The sequence below is a fragment of the Capsicum annuum genome, chromosome 11 (assembly GCF_002878395.1).
Source record: "Capsicum annuum cultivar UCD-10X-F1 chromosome 11, UCD10Xv1.1, whole genome shotgun sequence".
Classification (NCBI taxonomy): domain Eukaryota; kingdom Viridiplantae; phylum Streptophyta; class Magnoliopsida; order Solanales; family Solanaceae; genus Capsicum; species Capsicum annuum.
The window spans coordinates 47,401,858-47,406,247 of NC_061121.1; positions in this window are offsets into that span (position 1 = coordinate 47,401,858).

Consider the following 4,390-nt stretch of genomic DNA (forward strand, 5'->3'; position numbering starts at 1 on the left):
CTATCACCCAATCCACCAACGAAGATATTTGTTTAATGAGTAATAGATTTTTCAGCTTCATTATCGAGAAATTTAAAATCAACTTCTTCATGATTTAATCGATACGAAAACAATTGAATTAGTGAACCAAATTCATTAAAAAAATAAATTAAAAAAGAAAAAATTAAAGTACAAGAGCTTTTAATTTTATGCATGCATTAAATGCTATTACAATGTTTGCTGAATGTTTTAATATGAATGCATGCATTAAAGGGCAATTCAGTACTTTGATATGGACTCAGAGAAATGAGTGGAACAAATTATCGGATGTCTTCCTTCCTTTGAGTACTGCCTTTTAATGACGATGATAAGAGTTGATTCCGGTGAGATCATTACCTATACGTACCTAGGCTCCGTCAAATTGTAACATTCAACAGCATTTGCATCAACTTTTTATTAACCAGCAATTTCGATGGAGAACCAGTGGCAGATCCATCGCCAGAGAAGAAGAAATCCTACGCATTTGATACATAGCTAAAATGCTCCCTGAGATATATCTTTGAAACAACATGAATGTCTATACAATCCGTTAAAAAAAAGGTTCTTTACTTTGAATTTTTTATCTTCTTTTGGCTTTGGTCTAAAAAGACAGAGTTTAGTACATTCTTATTGTATATGACCCAATATACAAATTTATACTCTTTCAGTAAATTTTTATATTATTGTATAATGATATATAATGATGTATATATACAATTATGCAATAAATATACATAATTATACAAAGGTATACATGTGTATATATAATAATATACATAATTATATAATGTTATAATGTATATACAATGACATACATAATTATACAAAGTTATAGATATTTATATATAATGTTAAAAATAATGTATCTACATTTTATATGTGTATAAACATAGGGGATGTTTGGTTGAACTTTTTTAAGTGACTTAAAAGTAGGGGTGTGCAAAAACAAAATCAATCAATAAACCAAACCGATAAGAATATTATTGGTTTATTGTTATTGAGTTAATGATTTTATATAAAAAAAAATTATTGGGTAATTGGTTCGATTTTAATTTTTTTTATTGGGTTATTGGTAACCCAATAACCCAATAATAATATACTAAATTAATATTTTGCACCTATATATATATATATGTGTGTGTATATATACTTCTCTTAATTTCTCTTTTACTTTTACAAATTAATAAACATATTATTTCAATTATACAAACTCTTAATTTCTCCTTTCTAATATTTAGTTCAAGCTTGAAGATTCTTGTAAATTAAAACACATCATGTAGGATTTTGGTTGCAACTAATATATATGTATGTGTGTGTGCGCGTGTATACTTCTCTTAATTTCTCTTTTACTTTTACAAATTAACAAACATGTTATTTCAATTATACAAACTCTTAATTTCTCCTTTATAACATTTAGTTCAAACTTGAAGATTCTTGTAAATTAGAACACATCATGTAGGATTTTGGTTGCAACTAATATTCGGTTTGTTTTCATGTTAGTTACTACATTTTCTATTTTATGAGTATTTCTTATCAGTTAAACCGAAAATCGAACCGTTAAGGATTAAAAATTGATAAACCAAAAATTGATAAAAAAATATCTTATTGGTTTAGCATATTTAAAAATTAAAAACTGATAAACCGAACCGATAATACATAAAATCGAACCGAACCGATCTATTCACACCCCTACTTAAAAGTCAAAAGCCAAAAGTAGGCAGCAATGCACTTTTGACTTTTGACTTTTTTTTTATACTTTTTAAGTCCAAAATAAAGTGCTTAAAAATATTTTTTATCTTTGTCAAACACCTTCAAAAATAAAAACGTGCTTAAAAGCTAAAAACACTTAAAGATAAACCTGCTAATTAATGGAGTTGAATATGTCAGGAATAAATATGCCGATCTGCGTTATTTTCTCCATTTTCCGCTTCACTTCATTATTCTCCCTCCATTTCTCAATCAGAATTCTCCAAGGCAGTTAAGGAATTTTGAGTGAATTTCATACCCATAATGCTGACAACTACAAAGATTACAACTTTACTCTTTATTTTTGTTAAAATTATCTTATATATACTTATCATATTGTTTATTGCAAGTTATAGCAACACTTTTTCATAATTATTGAACTAAAGAAATAATTACAAGTTATAACAACTTATTAAAAACTAATTTTTTAATTAAAACAAATCTTTTTTCATAATTATTAGTCAAATTATCTCTTAATTTTGAGTTTTTAATATCTATCTCTCCTCCTTAACTCTTTTGATAAGTATGATAGGAATAATTGTTGGTTTCAATAATTATTTTTGTTTATATTTATTTTAACTTTATCAGTTAAGTTACAAATCTGTTCTTAAATTAAGGAGTAAAATTTGGTAAAAATATTTTCTGCATGGATACACGTTTTTTACTTCTCAATAATTTTTTTTACTTTTTTAATATTTACACGATTCTCATATTTACTTTATTGATAAAAGATTTTCTTCACCATAATATACTCTCTTTTTCTTAAAGTATTTGTTTCCAATCTTTCGATTTACTTTCTATTCAAGTTATTTGGAAGTAATTAGAACATTCAACAAAAATAAAGTAATGATCAATGTGACAATTAACGAGAGATTCCAAAGTGTGAACATTTAATAATTGCGTTAGACTTCAAACGTGTCCTCTTAATCCTACTTAGATTCATTAAAGGTTCACTAATTAATTAATTTACGTATGAATAATCCATTATGCATATTTTATGCACGAACTCACTATGACTGACATCCCAATACGAATTTGATTGGCCCTTAGCCTTAAAGTTTTTGGGGTAGCTCTCATTTGACCACGAATTTTGAAGTTGAAACTTGAAAATTTAAATTTTGAAGTTGTGATTTTTGAAAGGCGTAATTAACATGAGGATAGAGTTTTATCTTACACATTAATAAATCCAGCCATGACCACAACCTCTCCATAATTGATCACTACTGTAAACCAACAATTTATACGCCAATTCTCTTCAGTAACAATAGATATAATTCTTCCTCACTTTATCTCAACTGTTTATATCACATCAGGAAAAATAATTTGTCACCAGGAATGAGATTAAACAGCTACTAATAAAAAATGACAGTATAGTGCCTCAGATACAACACAACTTTCATTCTCTAACTATTTCCTGAAAATTAGAGAATTTAAAACTTAGTTCAACAAACCTACACCAGAACTTGGGTTTCTTTTCATCTAATGCTGCTTTGGGTTACAAAATCGACTCAACATAGAATTGTTTTTTTGATTTATTTTGTTTGAATCATATCTATTTATCTTCCTATTATTAATCTATTTCAGTTTTTAAAAATTAAGTTTATGTGTCCTTGCATGTAATGTATATTTAACTTAAAACTTATTCAACTAATGATATTAATCTATTTCAGTTTTTTAAAAATTAAATTTATGTGTTATTAAAACTTTATAAATTATACTTTATCATTAAAGCTCATATCACGATTTAGATGTTTAGTGAATACTTTTTTGTTTATATCATGACCGCTATTATTAATGTTTATATCATTGGGTGTTTTAAGTTGATGTTCCTTACTGTATATGTTTTGTTACTCTGATATATTATTTGCCACATTAATAAATTTGTTTATGAGGTTCATAAAATCCATTTCATACAAGTGTGACGTATACGAGACTTCATCTATATCAATTTCATGCATTGAGAACTCAAAAAAAGCATTATTTAAGTATGAAATGAATATATAAACTGACTTCAGCAAAATTTATCAAACTAATTCATGGATATCGTATTATGTATCATTTTCATACACAAAAATAATTATAAGAATACATCATTTGTATGTAGAATCTCATATACCATCTCCATAAATTGAAATCCCCCAAAATATGTCTATCCTCAACTGATTTGCAATTGTATCTACAAAGCCTTTTATATTTTGTAGTTGCATCATACGTAATTTCTTTTACACCAAATTCTTTTGATCTCCCGGTTGAAATAATAAATATAATATCAATAGTTTTCGGAATGTAATACGAAAGAATGAACACAATTAACAACCAATAGTCATACACTATTAATGATTAAAAAATTATTTTTTGTTGCTTTCCACCGTATATTCTCGAAAATCCAACGTGTTAACATCACATAATCAAAAACAAATTAAAAACAATTATAATTTTTCTCTGAATGTTTTTTCTTACTCAATAATCAAATTTTATATATTCAAAAAAGATTGAATGCAAAATATCAAATTGCTAAAGAGAAAATGATCAAAAGCCTCCCAATCTTTACCCAAATCCCAACTACATACTTATACTTTGCGGGAGTCCTATGACCCCCCTGAACTATTTTAAAGTAGAATTCTTA